The sequence below is a fragment of the Aquarana catesbeiana genome, linkage group LG11 (assembly GCF_042186555.1).
Source record: "Aquarana catesbeiana isolate 2022-GZ linkage group LG11, ASM4218655v1, whole genome shotgun sequence".
Taxonomy (NCBI): Eukaryota; Metazoa; Chordata; class Amphibia; order Anura; family Ranidae; genus Aquarana; species Aquarana catesbeiana.
Genome location: NC_133334.1, coordinates 231,377,267 through 231,399,320, shown reverse-complemented (window position 1 = coordinate 231,399,320; position 22,054 = coordinate 231,377,267). Strand labels below are relative to the sequence as shown.

Below are 22,054 nucleotides of genomic sequence, written 5' to 3'. Positions count from 1 at the left end.
TGCTTCCTGATGTAAAATGGTGTCTGTAGTGGTTACAGCAAACCCTGTGTGTGGCTGACCATCGTCAGTGTAAAATCTGGAACCATCTACGAATAAGTGTGTGTCACAATCTGATAAGGGCTCATCTTTTGCTGGTGTGACAGAGGCCCTTTCTACCTCCATAAGAGCCATACAATCATGAGAAAAACTCTCAGGTTCTACATCAGTACCATTTGTTGCATCTTCCTCATCAATTATAGGAAGAAGAGTAGCCGGATTTAAAGTAACACATCGTTTGATTGTTAAATTCGATGGAGCAAAAAGAGCAGACTGGTACTTGTCAAATCTACTGGCAGACACATGTCTAGTATTTACTTGATTCATGATTTCCTGTACTGCATGTGGCACATACAGGATCAAAGCAGAATCTAGTACAAGCTCAGTTACTTTGTCTAGCAGCAAAATGCAGGCTGCTATGGCTCGCATACAACTGGGGGAGCCTTTGATGACAGGGTCTAATGAGGCTGATACATACATCACAGGCCTCTGTTTGTCTCCATGTAGCTGGGTGAGTACACCTGCAGCAAATCCATTGACTTCATGACAGAACAACGAGAAAGTCTTAGTATAGTCAGGAAGTCCAATGGCGGGCGCTTCAGACAAAATTTTAATAAGCTCCTTCATCTGCAATTCATTGTCCCATGTGAGTTTGAAAGGGTTTCTAGTGGTAGCCTCATATAGAGGAGCCATAAGTTCTGATGCATTTGGAATCCAGTCCCTACAATATCCCACTAACCCCAGGAAGGCACGTAGTTGCCGGACATTTCTTGGCTTTTCAAAGTTTTGTAGAGTTTTAACTCGATCTGGGGTTAGGTGACGGATTCCATGTGAAATGCAGTGACCCAGGAAGATCACTTTCTCTTGGCAGTATTGTAGCTTATCTTTGCTAACTTTGTTGTTACTGTTATAGAGAAACAGGAGAAGGCTTACTGTTTCTCTGCTACAAATGTCCTTTGTATCAGAACAAATAAGCAAATCGTCTATGTACTGAAGCAAAACTGTGTTTGGGTGTGAGGGGGACCATTGGTCCAATACTTGCTTTAACGCAGTATTATATTCAGAGGGGCTACTCACACAGCCTTGGGGCAATCTTGTCCATGCTAACTTTTGGGCATCATGGGTAAATGAAAAAAGGTGCCAGCAATCTGGGTGCAGGGGCACCGAAAAGAAAGCATTTGCAAGATCAATCACTGTAAAGCAGGTGCTGGAGGCAGGTATTCCACTTAGTAAAGTGCGGGGGTTGGGCACGATCGGGGTATCTGCCTCTATTATATTGTTAATGGCTCTCAAATCATGCACCATGCGATATGTCACCTGCCCACCCTTCTTGTCTGGCTTCTTTGCAATTGGGAACAGGGGTGTATTGACCTGGGACTTAATTGGTACAACAACCCCTGCTGCTTTCAGTTGAGTGATTTGATCCTTTATCCCCTCAGTCTGAGCAATACTCAGTGGGTACTGTTTAATCTGTGGGAGATGGGCTCCTGGTTTAATTTTTATCATGACTGGGGTGCAATCCAGCAGACCTACATCATATTTGCTGGTGGCCCATAATTCAGTGGGAATCACTTTCAATTCTGGTGGAAATGGCAGAGTGGAGTCTTGGATTAAAAATACTCCACAGGCAGAATTTAAAACTTCTCCTGATAGACTACTGACCACTTGGACTCCTGTAGGAGTGTAGTCTATGTTTGCTAGAATTTGGTTCAAAATGTCAGCTCCCAAAAGATTGGTAGGAACTGTGTCTGAAACTAACACTTTAGTGACAATTTCTGTTTGCTGTCCTAGCCTAAGTTTAAGTGGCTTGGACTCAACCAAATCAGTAGAGGTCCCGGTTAGGCCAACACCAGAGATAACATTTGTAGATAATAATCCTGGAGGTAAGTCCTCTATATTAAAAACACTTCGGCTTGCACCAGTATCAATTAAACAGGTTAATTCTGTTTCTCCTCCAGGATAGGGGAGTTCTTGTAAAAATACTTTTACTCTGGCCTCGGGACCATTGTCTCCCCTATTTAACATTGATACTGGCATGCCATTTTCACTGATCCACTGCTTTTGGCAGAGAACTGGGATCAGCATGAGGGGCCTCTAAGCTCTTTTCTAGTCTACGGTCAGGAAGATGGCAGAATTTGGCTATGTGTCCTTCCCCATCACAATTGTAGCATATAATTGGTCCCCGATTGCCATGATTTCTGAAATTGCCTTTGCCTCTACCTCTTCCTTTTCCTCTCTGCTTCCCCATGTACATTACCTTGGGTTTGCTGTCTTTTTGGTTAATCCTGTTTTCTATGGACAACAGGATAGGCAGGACGTCTCGAATAGACATATTGCCTGCCTCAGGCCTTGCTGTGAACAACTTTTCTTTCAACTGGGGTATTAAACCATCAAGAAACCTTTGTTTCACCAGTTGTGTAGATGGACTTGCAGTTTCTCCCGCCTTCTCTTCCTCTATTTTAATGCCTGCTTCCTCAGCCATCTCACTTAACCGCCTCCAATAAGCCCCTGCTGCTTCCTCTTTCCCTTGCTTAGCATTCATAAATTCAGCATGTCTGGTTTGTCCATATATTTGGGGCAATTTTTCCTTCAATTTCTCACAAACCTCCCGTCCACTAACCATCTTACCTAGATTTTTGACGTCTACACCACATTCTTTAAGTATATAGCCAGACATGTTGCTTCCCACTGCTTTAATAAGAAGCTGATGAATGTCAGTAGCAGAAGCCTCATATGCTTCCTGTGCAGCACTAAGTTTGTTTGCAAACCCAATTGGATTCTTTCTAGGATCTCCCAATCCTTCTAATATGGCTCTCATATCTTGGGGACTAAAAGGTACATGCCATTTAATTTGAGACTTACTGTCAACAGCATCACCTTCAAAAACTAATTGGGTTCTGACAGGATAAACTGCAACAGATTTCTCTATGCCAGGGGCAGAAGGGCTGGCATCTCCCTTCCTTCTCTCTTCATCTTGCTGCCACAATTTGGAAATTATGGTTTGCTCCGGAAGTTCAGACTCTATCTCTCTTTCTCTGGCCAAAGCCTTAAGTTCAGAGAGATCCAGGTTTGCATATGTGCCTTTTGATTTATGCCAATCATCTGTTTCTAGGATACGAGCCAAATCCCTCTTTGTAGGTTGATATGGGGCTGTTAAACCTCTGCTCTCTACTATATTGCATAGCTCATCTTTTGTGTGTTCCATGTAATCTAATTCTTTTGCTTTTGTGCGTGGACCCCTTAAAGCCAAACTGGCAGCCACATAAGGTGGGGGGTCCTCCTCTACAGAGTCTTCTGGCCAAACGTAGTAAATTTGGGCAGTACTTTTATTAAATATCTCCGTCAAGCCAGTTTGATTTGCTACTTTAGCTTCTGTCTCCCATGTGCAAGCTATTCTCCACGTTCCTTCACTGCACAGTAGTGGGCCATAATCGTGCAGAAAAGTTTGCCATACTTTTAAATCAAAAGTCCCTTCAGATTTTAAAGGTTTAGCTGTTCCCTTTGTCCATTCTACCCATTTATCTAGGGGCTCAGTATAGGCAGAACCGTACCTTCGGTTCATATATTCTCTAGCGCTCATCTTGCGCTGGGCATTTTCTGAAGGCCTCTCTCCCTTCATTCCCTTAATTAATTTAATGCCCATAATGACTGGCCAGTCTTCTCTCTTCTCTACTTGTGCCTATACCCTCTTGCCTCTAAAACAAATAGTACAGCAAATCTGCAGATTTACAAGAATAGTCTCCACTTATCTACGTGGATAGAAGGGGTTTATGACAATAGACAAAACACTCATTAAGAGACCCTCCTCGTCTCTTCTCTTCTCTGTGAGTTTTATCTGACCCTACCATGCGCCTCTGACCCAGGTCGCCCACAAGGAGTCAACGCAGGGAACTGCAGAGGATTTTCCCTATCCACACACAGTCCAACCCGTGAAGGGGGACACAAACACATTCACACACACACACGTTACCCAACCAGAAAGGTCCGAGAGTGGTCTGGTTTCCTTGAGAACCGACAGATAGGATACATAGGAAAAGGCAGAAATATAGCAAGCTTAAGGGCAGCTTACCTAGCCGGCATTTGAGGTCTGCGTTTCCCGATGATCCCGATCGAAGCGCAGTTCCTTCTGGAGACTCTGCCAAACTCCTGTTATGACTCGCCAAGACTGATATGACTGATTTCTGATTGGGACTCTAAAACAAAGTTAATACTGCAGCTGCAGGAACAGATTCACAGGACTCAATCACTGTGTTTAAAATGTCCGTTCAGTGAAAAATTTATTATTACATGTTATTTTATACATAGATAAGAAAGGGGTGGTGTGAGATGTTATTAAAAAGTAACAAATAGCAATATGTTATTAAAAGCTAACAAATAGAAATATATTATTAAAAACTAGCGAATAGAACAATTGCAAAAGTTAAACCTTGAAAAGGGAGGGGGGAGTAGAGAGCGTTTAGTAGGAGAAGTGTCTGTGTGTTAGGTGAAGGTTACAGAACACATTTCAACAGTGAGAACAAAATGGATTCTCTTGTGCTTAAATGAACAGTACAATGAATGTCCATGTCACCAAGTACGCTCTGTGATCTCTCTGGACGTACAGTGTAACATTGTAATTTTTTTCTACTATTATATGCTGCATATTGGGTTATCCATACACCTGTAGATGCACGCTTCTGAGTGACACTGCATGATTTATTGTTTATGATGTATACTGTATTTTATTTACATGCACAAATTTGGTTATACGGTTTGTTCACTCTTTGAGAATATTTTCTGCAATTTTAACTTTATATCACTTTATATTTTTATATACTATTGCACCCACTGGCCATACACCCTATGCCGATGTTTTCTGGACTGGTTATATATTCAGAGTTTGAGCACTGTAGCACGCTGCTTTACTTTATTTTTAGTTGATTTATATATACCTTTTGGGATCAGCGCAGCACCATTCCCATCTGCTAGTTTGGTGCCCCCACATAGATGTGAACTCACCCCTCTAAATGGACCAACTATTTCTAGTTTGGTCAATCACACATGTGGGGCAGTCCCTGTGGGTCCTCTATGGACTGGCGTGGTTTGGGATGGATGTTCCTCATATGAATGGATATGACAGAGAAAACCTCATTCCTCTATGGACGAGCGTTGTTTGGGGCAGATGTTCCTCATGTAAGTAGACATGACAGAAAAAGCCTCATTGCGCAGCAACGTTTAAAAGATTTATTCCCGATTAAAAGACATAGTAATTAAACTCACATGTAAAGGTACCTAAAAGCCTGGCACCCGGTGTGAACAGCAGGTTAGTTCCCAGGAACTCTGCCCATAGGCAGTAGTAAGCCGCCACCGCGCTGTACTGGTCGATTTCCGGGACCAGAAGTGTCATTTCAGCCAATCGGCTGAAATCAAACTTCCGTTTAAGCAACTTCCTGAAGACGGCCCGTTTGGCTGACATCCGTAGAGGTTGGCCCGCGTTACAGCATCTTCGCGACACACTTCCGGTCCTGCAAATCGACCAGTACACCGTAGCGGCGGCTTACTACTGCCTATGGGCAGATTTCCTGGGAACTTACCTGCTGTTCACACCGGGTGCCAGGCTTTTAGGCACCTTTACATGTGAGTTTAATTACTATGTCTTGTTATCTGGAATAAATCTTTTAAACGTGGCTGCGCAATGAGGCTTTTTCTGTCATGTCTATTTACATGAGGAACATCTGCCCCAAACAACGCTCGTCCATAGAGGAATGAGGTTTTCTCTGTCATATCCATTCATATGAGGAACATCCATCCCAAACCACGCCAGTCCATAGAGGACCCACGAGGACTGCCCCACATGTGTGATTGACCAAACTAGAAATAGTTGGTCTGTTTGGAGGGGTGAGTTCACATCTATGTGGGGGCTCCGTCCTGTAAGCACTTATCAAGCATGGAACCGCATACACTTTGTAGAGCACGAGCACTTTATTTGGAACTTTTATTGCTTAAAGTTTTTTAAACTTTGGTACAAATAATTTGTATGGGCCTTTCTAGCAACTTTTTCAATTTAAAGTTGCATCAGCTTCAAATGTGATATTTATTTAATATTTGCGGCACTTAGTGCGGTTCATTCATTCTTATTTAGATTCTGTTGTTGAGGGACCCCATCCTGATGGGTGGGACGGGTTTTTGATTCGCTATGAGCTGTAATCCTTGACTACTAACCCCGGTGTTTTTATCAATTTAGTCATACCCTCCAAAAAAATACCTGACACGTGACTATTGCTGACACATGGATGTTTACATTCCTTGTGACAGCAATAATAGTGATTTAAAAAAAAATAATTAAAGTGACAGTGTAAAAAATAAAAGTAATAAGATAATATTTTTTTTTTTTTTAAAGCGCCCCATCCCTCCGTGCTACCACACATGTGAGGAATCACCACGATTGTTAGATTAAGAGCAATTATTCTAGCGCAAGACCTCCTCTGGAACTCTAAATGGGTAACCATAAAACAATTTTTAAAGCGTCGCCTATGGAGATTTTAAGTACCGAAGTTTGGCGCCATTCCACAAGTTTGTGCAATTTCAATCCTTGACATGTTCGGTATTTATTTACTCGACGTAACATCATCTTTCACATTCTACAAAAAGAAAAATTGGACTAACTTTACTGTTTCGTTTTTTTTTTTTTTTTTTAATTTTTTATTCATTGAAGTGTATTTTTCCCCAAAAAATTGCGTTTGAAAGACCGCTGCGCAAATACAGTGTGACATAAAATATTGCAACGACCACCATTTTATTCTTTAGGGTCTCTGCTAAAAAATGTATATAATGTTTGGGGGTTCTTTGTAATTTTCTAGCAAAGAATACAGATTTTAATATGTAAGAAACAAGTGTCAGAAAAAGGCCTGGTCTTGAAGCGGTTAAATCCCTGTACTGTTTTTTTTAATATATTACTGCTTTTGCAGCCTGGGCAGTGGTGCTGCTTTGTCCCTCTGCATGATGGGTCGTCACACACACGGCTTACCCTGCACACTCTCTACTTCTCCCTGCCAGAGCTGCTGGGCTAGAGAAGAGGAGAAAGAGGACTCTGCAGCTGCTGGATGGCGGTCCCACCGACCACTCAGACAGCAGGAGGGCAAGGATTGGTGGCAGAATATCCTGGGGTGAGAAAGCCCACCCAGGGAGCTGCGAAGGGCTGCTGGGAACTGCAGGGATTTGTGGGGGATATAGTCCCCATCTGGACACTGAGATACTTGGTGGTACTACAAGTTCCAGGATGAATTTGTGCCAGGTGGAGGAGGAAAAAGAAGAAGCCTGGACTTGGCAGGGGCATGTAGCGCAGCGATCACATGTAAATACGGAAGTGCCGTTTATCCACACTGACCCCTCATCTATATCTATAGTATGGGGACTGATAGGAAGCCCAGAACCCATCCAATCTCCTCTTCTGCACCCCCTGTGTGCTCCTTATATACTCTCCTATACACCATGGCACACTCCATATGTTTCCTATAGATTCTCCTATTCCCCATACACTTCTACAGCACACAATGCATCTTCTATACCCCATCGCACACTCCATGCATCCCCATACACTCTCATATACCCCATAGTGCACTCCATGCATGCCACATATGCTTTCCTATACCCCATAGCACACTCCATGCATCCTCATACACTCTCCTATACTCAATAGCGCACTCCATGCATGCCCCAAAAACTCCTATATTCCTGAGAGCACTCCATGCATGCCCCATTAACTCTCCATAGCACACTCCATGCACATAGTTGCCCAAAAATAGGCGTGGTTTACGCAAATAGTGGGCGTGGCTTTACTGGGCGTGTCTCAACGGGGGTGTGGTTAGAGTGAGATGAATGAGGGATGGAACGGGAAGGGGGGGAGAGGGATGGAGGGACAGCAGCCCCAGATCCTACACCACACTAGAAATGTGTATTCCAGAGTTTAACAATCAGCAGCTAAAGATACTCCAAACCTGGTGTTAGCGCTTCAATCATCCCGGCATCATGGTTGTTATGGTGTCAGGACGATTGAAGCGCATTATTTCTATTACATTGTAATATAGAATTAAATCATTCAACTCACCATAATGCAAAATCAGTGGGACCCCTGAGTGTGTGACCTGCCACATCGCCTGCCACCAGGTGCCCCCAGCAGAGTCTGTCCTTACATTAGGTGCCCCCAGCAGAGTCTGTCCTTACATTAGGTGCCCCCAGCAGAGTCTGTCCTTACATTAGGTGCCCCCAGCAGAGTCTGTCCTTACATTAGGTGCCCCCAGCAGAGTCTGTCCTTACATTAGGTGCCCCCAGCAGAGTCTGTCCTTAAATTAGGTGCCCCCAGCAGAGTCTGCCCTTACATTAGGTGCCCCCAGCAGAGTCTGCCCTTACATTAGGTGCCCCCAGCAGAGTCTGCCCTTACATTAGGTGCCCCCAGCAGAGTCTGCCCTTACATTAGGTGCCCCCAGCAGAGTCTGCCCTTACATTAGGTGCCCCCAGCAGAGTCTGCCCTTACATTAGGTGCCCCTAGAAGCAGAGTCTGCCCTTACATTAGGTGCCCCTAGAAGCAGAGTCTGCCCTTACATTAGGTGCCCCTAGAAGCAGAGTCTGCCCTTACATTAGGTGCCCCTAGAAGCAGAGTCTGCCCTTACATTAGGTGCCCCTAGAAGCAGAGTCTGCCCTTACATTAGGTGCCCCTAGAAGCAGAGTCTGCCCTTACATTAGGTGCCCCTAGAAGCAGAGTCTGCCCTTACATTAGGTGCCCCTAGAAGCAGAGTCTGCCCTTGCATTAGGTGCCCCTAGAAGCAGAGTCTGCCCTTGCATTAGGTGCCCCTGGAAGCAGAGTCTGCCCTTGCATTAGGTGCCCCTAGAAGCAGAGTCTGCCCTTGCATTAGGTGCCCCTAGAAGCAGAGTCTGCCCTTGCATTAGGTGCCCCTGGAAGCAGAGTCTGCCCTTGCATTAGGTGCCCCTGGAAGCAGAGTCTGCCCTTGCATTAGGTGCCCCTGGAAGCAGAGTCTGCCCTTGCATTAGGTGCCCCTGGAAGCAGAGTCTGCCCTTGCATTAGGTGCCCCTGGAAGCAGAGTCTGCCCTTGCATTAGGTGCCCCTGGAAGCAGAGTCTGCCCTTGCATTAGGTGCCCCTGGAAGCAGAGTCTGCCCTTGCATTAGGTGCCCCTGGAAGCAGAGTCTGCCCTTGCATTAGGTGCCCCTGGAAGCAGAGTCTGCCCTTGCATTAGGTGCCCCTGGAAGCAGAGTCTGCCCTTGCATTAGGTGCCCCTGGAAGCAGAGTCTGCCCTTGCATTAGGTGCCCCTGGAAGCAGAGTCTGCCCTTGCATTAGGTGCCCCTGGAAGCAGAGTCTGCCCTTGCATTAGGTGCCCCTGGAAGCAGAGTCTGCCCTTGCATTAGGTGCCCCTGGAAGCAGAGTCTGCCCTTGCATTAGGTGCCCCTGGAAGCAGAGTCTGCCCTTGCATTAGGTGCCCCTGGAAGCAGAGTCTGCCCTTGCATTAGGTGCCCCTGGAAGCAGAGTCTGCCCTTGCATTAGGTGCCCCTGGAAGCAGAGTCTGCCCTTGCATTAGGTGCCCCTGGAAGCAGAGTCTGCCCTTGCATTAGGTGCCCCTGGAAGCAGAGTCTGCCCTTGCATTAGGTGCCCCTGGAAGCAGAGTCTGCCCTTGCATTAGGTGCCCCTGGAAGCAGAGTCTGCCCTTGCATTAGGTGCCCCTGGAAGCAGAGTCTGCCCTTGCATTAGGTGCCCCTGGAAGCAGAGTCTGCCCTTGCATTAGGTGCCCCTGGAAGCAGAGTCTGCCCTTGCATTAGGTGCCCCTGGAAGCAGAGTCCGCCCTTACTTCAGTGTCACCAGCAGCTGGCACTCCTCCTTAGAGCGATCTGTGTCCCCCAGCAGTGCGACAGCTACAGTTCCCGGCTTTCTCGTGTGTTCAGTGGGGAGGGAAGCAGCCAATTGGCTACCCCTCCCCACCGAACACAAGGGGAATGTTTTTTCCTAAAACAAAAAACCATCAGCTATTTGTCTCCATAAGGGGGTTACCCACTGCCACTTCCTATCTCCCCCCCCCCCCCAAAAAAAAATAAACCCATCAAGGCCGTGCTCACTGTCGCTTTCTATCACACCCAATGTCGGTCCTTTCTTTCTCTTTCCTTTCTTTCCCTTTTCTTTCTTGCTGTCCTTTCTTTCTTTCTCACTGTCCTTTCTTTCTTTCTGTCCTCCCTCTGTCTTTCCTTCCCTTTCTCTTTGTCCTCCCTCTTTTCCTTTCTTTCTGTCCTCCCTCTTCCCTTTTCTTTCTCTGTCCTTTCTTTCTCTGTCCTCCCCTCTTTCTTCTTTTCGTCCTCACTTTCTGTCCTTTCTCTCTGTCCTTCTTTCTTTCTCTCTGTCCTTTCTCTCTGTCCTTTCTTTCTTTCTTTTTCTTTCTGTCCTCTTTCTCTTTTCTTTCTTTCTCTCTCTGTCCTTTTTTCCTTTCTTTCTTTCTTTCTTTCTTCTTTTCCTCCTCCTTTCTTTTCTTCCTTTCTTTCTCTGTCCTTTCTGTCATTTCTTTCTCTGTCCTTTATTTCTTTCAGTCCTCCCTCTTTTTCTTTCTTTCTTTCTTTCTTTCTTTCTGTCCTTCTGTCCTTTCTCTGTCCTTCTTTCTGTCCTTTCTTTCTGTCCCTGCTGTCCTTCTTTCTCTCTGTCCTTTCTCGCTGTCCTTTCTTTCTCTTTCTCTCTGTCCTTTCTTTCTTCCTTTCTTTCTCTTTCTCTCTGTCCTTTCTTTCTCTTTCTCTCTGTCCTTTCTTTCTTCCTTTCTTTCTCTTTCTCTCTGTCCTTTCTTTCTCTTTCTCTCTGTCCTTTCTTTCTCTTTCTCTCTGTCCTTTCTTTCTCTTTCTCTCTGTCCTTTCTTTCTCTTTCTCTCTGTCCTTTCTTTCTCTCTGTCCTTTCTTTCTGTCCTCCCTCTTTCTCTCTGTCCTTTCTTTCTGTCCTCCCTCTTTCTCTCTGTCCTTTCTTTCTGTCCTCCCTCTTTCTCTCTGTCCTTTATCTCTTTCGCTCTTTCTGTCCTTTCTTTCTTTCTGCCCTCCCTCTGTCTTTCCTTCCCTTTCTCTCTTTCTTTCTCTTTTCTTTGCAATGTAGTAGAAATAATGCACTTCAATTATCACGGCACCATGGTTGGTATGGTGTCAGGATGACTGAATATTTGCCAACTGTACCAATTTTTTATTTTTATTTTTTCCCCGGGACAATCTCGATTTTGGGACCCTTGTCCCGATCGGAGCTCATCCCGATTAATTTCCCAGGATTTTGCCTTTGTCCCGGGAAAATCTGGATCGTTTTAGGAAAAAACATTCCCCTTGTGTTCGGTGGGGAGGGGCAGCCAATTGGCTGCTTCCCTTTCCACTGAACACACGAGAAAGCCGGGAACTGTAGCTGTCGCACTGCTGGGGGACACAGATCGCTCTGTAAGGAGGGCTCAGCTGCCACTGCCAGGGACACTGAAGTAAGGTGGGCTCTGTTGTTTGGGGGCACAGATCGCTCTAAGGAGGGCTGCCAGCTGCTGGTGACACTGAAGTAAGGAGGGCATTGTTGCTGGGGGATCTGCAAGGAGGGCTCCGCTGCCAGGGACACCAGATGTAAAGGAGGGCTCCGCTGCTGGGGACACCAGATGTAAGGAGGAGCTCTGCTGCCAGGGACACAGATCTGTAAAGGAGGGCCTCTGCTTCTATGGGTACCTAATGTAAGGACAGACTCTGCTGGGGGCACCTGATGCAAGGACGGACTCTGCTGGGGGCACCTGGTGGCAGGCAACGTGGCAGGTCACACACTCAGGGGTCCCACCTATTCTGCATTATGGTGAGTTGAATGATTTAATTCTATATTACAATGTAATAGAAATAATGCGCTTCAATTATCCTGACACCATAACAACCATGATGCTGGGATGATTGAAGCGCTAACACCAGGTTTGGAGTATCTTTAGCTGCTGATTGTTAAACTCTGGAATACACATTTCTAGTGTGGTGTAGGATCTGGGGCTGCTGTCCCTCCATCCCTCTCCCCCCCTTCCCGCTCCATCCCTCATTTATCTCACTCTAACCACACCCCTGTTGAGATACGCCCAGTTAAGCCACGCCCACTATTCACGTAAACCACGCCTATTTTTCAGCGTGCCGCATCTTTACTTTCCTATACTGCACCTAACGCGTGCCCCGCCCCCTGATTATAATGTGACTCCGCCTACAGCCGAAAAAAGTGTCCCTAAAATATAGGAGAGTTAATGTGGCATGCATGGAGTGTGCTACGGGGTATAGGAGAGTGTATAAGGATGCATGGAGTGCACTATGGAATATAGGAGAGTTAATGTGGCATGCATGCATGCATAGTTGCCAATAGTCCCGAATTTCCCGGGACATTCACGAATTTCCCCCTACAACAGAGCGTCCCCCCTTGCCTCATTTTGTCCTCCTTGTCTTCTATTGGACAAGGAGGACACATGCTCTTTCTCCTTGCCTTGATTTGCCAAGTATGGCAAGCGGGGGCGTGGCTACTTAAGTTACCACGCCAGCTTGCCCAGACCCATGCAGTCGGAGCACATGGATGGATGGGGGAGGTGGTGCGCCGCTCTGACAGTGCCAGGAAGCTAGGACTCGGAGGAGGTTCGCCTCCTCTTGTTTACACTGCTGCCTCAGGCTCAGCCTGGGAGGGACCCCGAAGGGGAGAACTTGAAAGGTCCGGGGGAGCCCGAAGCCGGGACAACGGAACCCGTATACTCCATAGTGCACTCCATGCATGCCCCATTAACTCTCCTATACTCCACAGTGCACTCCATGCATCCTTATACACTCTCCTATACCCCATAGCACACTCCATGCATGCCCTGTACACTCTACTATACTCATTAGCCCACTCCATTCATGCCCCATTAACTTTTCTATACACCATTGCACACTCCATGCATGCCCCATACACTCTCCTATATTCCATAACCCACTCCATTCATGCCCCATTAACTCGCCTATTCTCCATAGCACACTCCATGCGTACCCATACACTCTCCTTACCCCATAGCACACACTATGCATGCCCCATACACTCTCCTATACCCCATAGCACACACTATGCATGCCCCATACACTCCCCAATACTCCATAGTGCACTCCATGCATCCTCACACACTCTCCTGTACGCCATAGCACACTCCATGCATCCTCACACACTCTCCTATACTCCATAGCACACTCCATGCATGCCCAATACACTCCTCTATACCCCATAGAAAACTCCATGCATACCCCATACACTCTCCTATACCCCATAGCGCACTCCATGCATGGCCCATACACTCTTCTATGCTCCATAGCGCACTCCATGCATACCCCATACACTCTCCTATACCCCATAGCACACTCCATGCATGCCCCATACAATCTCCTATACTACATAGCCCACTCCATTCATGCCCCATTAACTCGCCTATACTTCATAGTGCACTCCATGCATGCCCCATTACCCCTCCATACATCATAGTGCACTCCATGCATGCCCCATCCTCATTACCTCTCTATACTACATAGCGCACTCCATGCATGCCCCATTAACTCTCCTATACTCCATAGCACACTCCATGCATCCTCATACACTCTCCTATACTTCATAGTGCACTCCATGCATGCCCCATACACTCTCCTATTATGAATGAAGAAGCAATGCCGATTGTTCACTCATACAGTAATAGTTTTGCAGCAGCTCTGTATCCTTACAGTGCATTGAAAAAGTATTCATACCCCTTGAAATTTTCCACATTTTGTCATGTTGCAACCAAAAACATAAATGTCTTTTATTGGAATTTTATGTGATAGACCAACACAAAGTGGCACATAATTGTGAAGTGGAAGGAAAATAAATGCTTTTGACATTTTTTTAATAAATATGTGAAAAGTGTGGGGTGCATTTGTATTCAGCCTCCCTGAGTCAATACTTTGTAGGACCGCCTTTTGCTGCAATTACAGCTGCAAGTCTTTTTGGGGATGTCTCTACCAGCTTTGCACATCTAGAGTGACATTTTTGCTCATTTGTCTTTGCAAAATAGCTCAAGCTCTGTCAGTTTGGATGGAGAGCGTCTGTAAACTGCAAATTTCAAGTCTTGCCACAGATTCTCAATTGGATTTAGGTTTGGACTTTGACTGAGCCATTCTAACACATGAATATGCTTTGATATAAACCAGTGGTCTCCAAACTGTGGCCTGGGGGCCGAATGAGGCCCTTCGCTTGCCTTTATCTGGCCCTTGGGGCACTATTCTTCCCTCTGATATGCGGCACTATTCCTTCCTACATTGACTACAACAATTGGGGACTATTCCTCCCACAGACACCACCAATGGGGCACTTTTCTTTCCACTGATACCAATGATGGGGCACTATTCTTTTCACTGACATCAATAATGGGGCACTATTCCTCCCACTGACACCACCAATGGGGCACTATTCATTCCACTGACACCAATGGTGGGGCACTATTCCTCCAACAGACACCACCTATGGGGCACTACTCTTTCCACTGACACCAATGATGGGGCACTATTCTTTCCACTGATATCAATGACGGGGCACTATTCCTCCCACAGACACCACCGATGGGGCACTATCTTTTCCACTGACACCAATGATGGGGCACTATTCTTTCCACTGACATCAATGATGGGGCACTATTCCTCATTGATATCATTGGGAGGGATAGTGCCCCATTTTTGGTGTCAGTGGGAGAAATTGTGCCACATTGATGATGTTAGTTGACAGTGAGAGGAATAGTGCCCCAAGGGCCAGGTAAGGGAGACTTCTGTATGGAATAAAAATAATTTTTAAACGTTATAAGGATACTTATTCTTTAAGACCTTATGCTTAAAGCCACAGAAGCCATGCTTGCCACATTAAAACTGTTTCTACCCTAAAAGCAAATACAAGGTCGAGCCCCACCCCTAACCAATAAGGTATCTGGTTATGATGCCACCTGGTATTAACCACAGTATTCAACATGCATATGTAGGTTCTGGCATTCTTACTGAGAAAAGAAAGGGATGCCAAATATGCACCATATGCTAGTACTATGTAGACAAGAGGGCTTGGATGGAAAACAAAGGACCAACATGTCACTCATGCAACTAGCACATCATCCTGCATTCATCAAGAGTAACTGTTCTTGTTAATTGTTCCTAAGATGTACTGTGTGCAGGTAACGCTATCAATATTTCAGTCACATCCTGTATTTTCTTTTCTTTTAGCTGGATAACAGAGGATCAGCTACAGTCCCTAGATGTCTTGAAAAATTTCCTTGGTCAGATTAGACAATTGAAGATTGTGTTTGACCAGTCCAAAGAAGCAAATAGAAATAAAGAGGTTACAGTTTGACCATCATATGTTGTGGGAGAACCCTTTATTTTACTTCGGCTTAGGAATACTGGACAGGTTAATGGATCTGTGTCGTAAGGAAAGCAAGGTAGACTTCCATTTACTCTCAGTGATGGTTTTACAAGGCTCATTGCTACAGGAAGTCCAAATCTCCATAGCTTGTACATCAACAATAGAACGTTAGTTTGCAAAGTGACTCCTGAAACTCTTATAGAGGTCTTACAAAAGTGTCCCAAACTGACTGTTCTAGGTGCCTTTTGTTCCAGTCTTTCAGAAGATGTATTCCGAGAACTGATGAAGCCAGAAAGGCCACCCTTTAAACATCTGGATATCTTGTGTAAACGTCTTGAGAAAAATATGCTATTTCTGATGAGGTTTGGGGAGAACTTTGTCAACACCAACCTTCTCTGTCTGTGGCTATAGAGTTTGACCATACTATCCTAGCATGGAAAATTCTACGAATCCTAAAGCTGAATATCCCTGTATCTACATTACAGCTCAACACTTGCAATGAATTGACAAGACAACTAGCATTTGTCAGTGACCACTATATGAAAACTCTCAGGAAGCTTGTGATACAGACCACCTCCTCTAGTGGACTCAACTCAACTTTGATTGACATAGCGAAAAATTGCCTTCAGCTGGAGGAAATCCACTGCTACTGCGTAGTTAGCTCTGATGGTTTTTAAGGCTTTTCTAAGACACTGTCCTCGTTTAAAAAAATACACACTAAAAGTTGATAAGGAAAGTTATCCTTGGAAGGCAACCAATTGTCAACCACCATCTGAAAAACAATAGAATTTTAGAGACAAAAAAAACGCCTTATGTGATAAAGTGTGCATATTCTTGCTAAATGTTAAAGTACTGTATATCAAAAACCAAAACAATTTTCTTAGCCATCAGGCTCATCCCACCCAGCTTCAAAAATCCTCATTTGCTGTGTTGTCCATGTGTCTGTTTGGATACTCTGGCCTCAGTATCCTGCCGCACGTGGTGCTTTCACCAAATGAATGTACCTGTATGTGCTAATGTATGCTAATCCCCTGCTGAACTGAGTGCATCGGCTGGATGACAGGTTTTTGCCCATTCTGACGAGCTGTCTGTTTACACCCAACTGCTGTCCGTTCCGGCCAAACGGAGAGCGGATCCCCTTCCATTTTTTTTTGCCGGATTGGGCCTGGAGGTAGCCGGGTTTAAACAGTCCCAAGTCCATTGACATCTGGCGCTCCATTGAGAAGAATGGAGGGTTTGATCATGTCTGGCTGAAAAACGGACAGACAGACCCAATCCGACCTCTCATGTGCAAGAGACCTAAGTCAACTTTTTGTCCAGGTTACATACTGTATATGAATTCATACCCTCCAGCATGACCCATCTCAAAGGGTACAATATAATCTGCTCCTGAACTGCTCTCAAGTAACTCAATTTGCAAAGAGTTTATATGACTGACAGGTGATTTGAAGTATCTAGTGTAGAAGTATTTGAAGTACCTACGGTAGTATCCTAGTAATACTGCATATCTATATCAAATATGTCTTGTTTTAATTATACAGTACATTCATGATAAGTAATTGGTAACACTTAGGCCTCGTATATACGCAACTTAGAAAACGCTGCTAAATCTGGCCATAGATTTTTGATCGAAAATCCTTAGGAAAAGCATGTTCTAAGAAAGTTTGTTCATTTTTCCAATTATTAGTGGGTCAAATCGACATTCCTTTTCATCCACAGTGACAAGAAAATGTGAAGGAGCAGGATGGATAATTTTTCTCAAAACAAATTTCTAATAGTGTATTTGGTTTTCGTTTGGTAAAATCCATTCTTTCCAAAATCAAATGTGAAAAGCAAACAAAATCTTTCGAATGCCATTCAAACATTATGAGAATGTTCTTCGAATTTTCGTAGCAATTTTCATAAGACTTTTCATAAGAATTTTTGTTTGAAATTCTATCCATCTGCTGTATGGGCAGCTTTAGGCCTCATGCAGAGGGGCATAAAAATACTGCTGCTAAGGGCGTTTTTTTTTTGCCACGAACACAGTTGTATGTTATTTAATGTGGCCATTTACATGCAGGCGTTTATATGCAAATTTGTACACAGCACTCAGAGGAAAAAAATAAATAAATGCCCAAAACCTGTGTTTGGCAAAAAAATTATCAGTGTTTATGTGCAAAAATGCATCTAAACGTGCATAAGTGCACATGTAAATTTATTCCAATGGCCAGAATAAATTAAGATGCTGGGCAGTAGAAGGCACTTACACTGAACACGATACATGTGTACACGCATAGACTTACACACCGTTATCAGCATTTTTTCTGCCAATGCCTGGCAGAAAAAAGCTAGCATATTTGAAGCGTTACCACATGCATATCCTTAAACAGGCGTTCAGCTTTCCTATGTAAACGCATACCACTTTAGTGCTGAGTGTCATTTCTTATGTAACTTTTGTGTTTTGTTTCTGTTTCGTATCATACCTCATTTTGTGTATGTATAATTTTTGATGTGCACGTCGTGGTTTATTCAATAAACATATTTTTTCTGATTTAAAAAAAACTCACTCTGTCACGACCCCCACACACTTTCTCCTTGTGACACCTATTCACTATGTCATGTAAGTAGGCACTGCTATGTCAAACATTTCACAGAGCCTGTCTTCTGACCTACAGAGGTGCTGAGAGGAGGAGTTTCAGGAAGCGGAGTCAGTACAGGAATCACTGAATGATGGCTACAAGGTACCATGGGATATGTAGTCCTTAGAACTTGAAAGTAAACAGAGGAGAAGTTGCAAAGCATGCGGGATAATGTGTAAAGAGACGGCCAGCAGAGAGGCAGCACTCACAACATGAAAGATTATATTGGATTATCAGAAATAACTATTGTTATTACAATGCTGATATTCTGAAATAATAGTGTATGCTGTGACCACATAACTCCTTTTAATTTTGTGCAGTAATGTAAAAAAAATAAATAAATAAAAAAAAAAGCACTATTGTCAACACTGTATGGCAGCTACAGTTGTATGATATAGCATGTGTCTAATGATTTTTTTTTTTTATAACATGACAATTGATCTGATCACTATATAGCAGCCTTTCTTAACCATGGTTCCATGGAACCCTGTGGCTCCTCCAAAGATTGCTGAGAGTTCCTTGAACTGTGGCAGATAAATGTCCCACCGGATATTGAACAAATCATTCTAGAGCCTTTTTAGCTGTCTGTAAGGGGGCATTGTTCCCTCTAATCACCAAAGTAAAATAATTCTTCACACTGACTTCCATTGTAAGGATGGTACACCTCCCACTTACTACCAGTGTAATACCAGCAATGTAGAGTGGCCCTTCACCACTGGGGCACATTTCTTTTCTTCTTGTTATTATTATTATGGTTTTATTCTTTTATGCATTGTTAAATTTACAACCGTGTACAGCTGCCAATACAAGTGAATGGTTATATGTGTTTGGGTAAACACTAATGCAGAAGCAATAAGCATTTACAAGAAACATGTACAGCCCTTCATTTGTATTGGTGGCTGTATGCAGCAAGTGCGCACAAGTGCTGCAATGTGTTCATGTGTATGAGACCTTACTGATCATTATTATCAATATACAGTAGTTATATAGCGCCAACAGTTTGCGGAGCGCTTTACAAAATAAAAGGGGGCAATACAGCAACATTACAAGAGGATTAGGGCCCTGCGCCTGTGAGCTTACAATCTAAAGGGAGGGGCTGGTGGAACAAAAGGTAAAAACTTTGAGGAATGAAGTGATGAGGGAAGTAGAAGATTTGGTTATTAGCTGAAGGCAGGATAGGCTTCCCTGAAGAGATGAGTTTTCAGGGATTGCCTAAAAGTGGACAGAGTATGGGATAGATGAACAGATTGGGGTAGGGAGTTCCAGAGGATGGTAGAGGCTCTGGAGAAGTCTTGGAGATGAGCATGGGAGGAGGAGACAAGGCTTGGAATGTAGAGGATGGTTTGGGTGATATTTGGAGTCAAGATCGGTGATACAAAGCCATTCACAAAATTGTGAATGGCTTTGTATATTATTTTAATGTTTTAAACTTTATTTGTTGGGCAATGGGATGCCAGTGGAGGGATTGGCAGAGAGGGGTGGCGGACACTGAACGGTTGGTAAAGTGGATGAGTCTGGCAGCGGTGTTCATGGTGTACTGAAGAGGGGATAGCTTGTGACCTATGAGGCCTGTGTAGGCCTATGAGGAGGAAGTTACAATAGTCATGGTGAGAAATAAGAAGGGAGTGAATAAGTTGTTTTGTGGTTTCAATGGTAAAAAGGGGAATTTTGGGGATGTTACAGAGGTGAAGTCTACAAGATTTGAACAGTGATTGGATTTGCGGCTGAAAAGGCAGGTCAGAGTCCAGGAGTTTTACACCTAGTACCCTGGCATGAGGGGAGGGAACAATGGTCGTATTATTGATCTTGATGGAGTAGTCAGGGGAGGGGGCACAGGCAGGAGGAAATATTATGAAGTCAGTTTCAGAAACACTGAGTTTGAGAAGTGGTGTGATATCCATGCTGATATGTCATTTAATAAGTTAGTAATGTGTGAGGTGAGGCGTAAAAAGAAAGAAAGTCACCAAGGGAGAAAGTGTAGATGTAGAGGCGTCCAAGGACAGAGCCTTGGGGGACCCCTACAGAAAGAGGAAATGGAGAGTAGTGGAAAGAGTTATAGGTAACACTGAAGGAGCGATGTGATGGGTAGGAGGAGAACCAGGAGAAAGCAGAATCTTGAAGGCCAAGTGTTTGAGGAGAAGAGGATAGTCAACAGTATCAAAGACCGCGTGAGGGTGAAGGGACTCCTTTTCGGTGCATCTGTCTTGGAGCCTCCACCCGAGATCTAGAGACCGCGTCAGGGTGAAGGGACTCTTTTTCGGTAGTAATTGTCTGCGAGCCTCCACCCGCGAGCTAGAGGCTGCGTCGGGGTGAAGGGAATCGTTTTCGGTGGTATTTGTCTGGGAGCCTCCACCCGAGATCTAGAGGCCTCGTCAGGGTGAAGGGATTCCTTTTTGGTGGGATTTGCCTGGGAGCCTCCACCCAAGATCTAGAGGTCTTGTAAGGGTGAAGGGACTCCTTTTCAATGGTAATTGTCTGGGAGCCTCCACCAAGATCTGGAGGCCTCGTCAGGGTGAAGGGACTCCTTTTCGGTGGTTATTGTCTGGGAGCCTCCACTCGCGATCTAGAGGCCGCGCCAGGGTGAAGGGACTCCTTTTTTTGGTGGTAATTGTCTGGGAGCCTCCACCCGAGATCTGGAGGCCTCGTCAGGGTGAAGGGATTCCTTTTTGGTGGTTATTGTCTGGGAGCCTCCACCCGCGATCTAGAGGCCGCGTCAGGGTGAAGGGACTCCTTTTCGGTGGTATTTTTATGGGAGCCTCCACCCGAGATCTAGAGGCCTCGTCAGGGAGAAGGGACTCCTTTTCGGTGGAATTTGTCGGGGAGCCACCACCCGCGATCCAGAGGCCACGTCAGGTTGAAGGGACTCCTTTTCGGTGGTATTTGGGAGCCTCCACCCGCGATCTAGAGGCCACGTCAGGGTAAAGGGACTCCTTTTCGGTGGTATTTGTCTGGGAGCCTCCACCCGAGATCTAGAGGCCTCGTAAGGGTGAAGGGACTCCTTTTTAATGGTAATTGTCTGGGAGCCTCCACCCAACATCTGAGGGCTCGTCAGGGTGAAGGGACTCCTTTTCGGTGGTAATTGTCTGGGATCCTCCACCCGAGATCTGGAGGCCTCGTCGGGGTGAAGGGACTCCTTTTCGGTGGTAATTGTCTGGGAGCCTCCACCCAAGATCTGGAGGGCTCGTCAGGGTGAAGGGACTCCTTTTCGGTGGTTATTGTCTGGGAGCCTCCACCCGAGATCTAGAGGCCTCGTCAGGGTGAAGGGACACCTTTTCGGTGGTATTTGGGAGCCTCCACCCACGATCTAGAGGCCTCGTCAGGGTGAAGGGATTCCTTTTTGGTGGGATTTGTCTGGGAGCCTCCACCTGAGATCTAGAGGTCTCATAAGGGTGAAGGGACTCCTTTTCAATGGTAATTGTCTGGGAGCCTCCACCCGCGATCCAGAGGTCGCGCCAGTGTGAAGGGACTCCTTTTCGGTGGTAATTGTCTGGGAGCCTCCAACAGAGATTTGGAGGCCTCGTCAGGGTGAAGGGACTCCTTTTCGGTGGTTGTCTGGGAGCCTCCAACCGCGAACTAAAGGCCGCGTCAGGGTGAAGGGACTCCTTTTCGGTGGTATTTGTCTGGGAGCCTCCACCCACGATCTAGAGGCCGCGTCAGGGTCAAGGGACTCCTTTTCGGTGGTATTTTTCTGGGAGCCACCACCCGCGATCTAGAGGCCACGTTAGGGTGAAGGGACTCCTTTTTGGTGGTAATGGTCTGGGAGCCTCCAGTAAGAAATTAATTAATGAAAATATATAACAGGTTTATTAACCACTACACATCTGAATGTGACCTGAATTCCCGGGAGGCCATCATATGATGGCCTCCCCTGTGCACGCTCCCTGCGCGAGCCCTGCAGGGCGTGCACCGAGCGCGCTGTGATCCCCGAGTTGCTGAGACTCGGCTGATCACCGATCCGAGTAAGAGGCCAGTCCCGGCCCCTTACCATGTGATTAGCTGTCAGCCAA

General features: G+C 45.4%; 1 pseudogene; it reads left to right on the top strand.

The window, feature by feature from the left end:
- Positions 1-17,970, top strand: part of LOC141111746 (F-box/LRR-repeat protein 8-like) — a 42,563-nt pseudogene extending 24,593 nt beyond the window's left edge.
- Positions 17,971-22,054: the final 4,084 nt, after the last annotated feature.